Raw genomic sequence first — 515 nt, forward strand, 5'->3', positions numbered from 1 at the left:
TCGGCCCGACACAGTTAAAATTGCATTTGTTTCTCAAACTAATGACACATGTACGTTTGTTTGTGTGGAAAGCCCGCTTTTATTAACATCATATGTGGGGGATTATGTCAGTAAATCTGAGTAAAATAAATACCTTGCTTAACCTGTATTGATAAGCCGCCCCAATAAGAGATACAGTAATTCAGCATTCACTCACACATATACTGTACATGTTTAGTTTAATGCCTTGCTGCCGCTGCTGAGAATGTAATATAATAGGTTTACTTGATATATCACCTTTTACAGACAAAGTAGCAAAGTGCTTCACATGATAAAAATTTGTAAAATACAGTAAAACCCAAACAGTAAATAAGCAAGCAAAAAAGAAAAAACAACCAATAGAAATAAAAACCCAAAAGTTATAAACAGGAAAAAAGAATGAGTTTACACAAAAGAACGTTCAATGCCTTATCGCGCTGATGTGACCGAGCCCGACCCGAACCCGAGCATCCTTTCTAAAAATCTGTTCAAACCCG

Source organism: Etheostoma cragini, chromosome 2 (genome assembly GCF_013103735.1).
Source record: "Etheostoma cragini isolate CJK2018 chromosome 2, CSU_Ecrag_1.0, whole genome shotgun sequence".
Classification (NCBI taxonomy): domain Eukaryota; kingdom Metazoa; phylum Chordata; class Actinopteri; order Perciformes; family Percidae; genus Etheostoma; species Etheostoma cragini.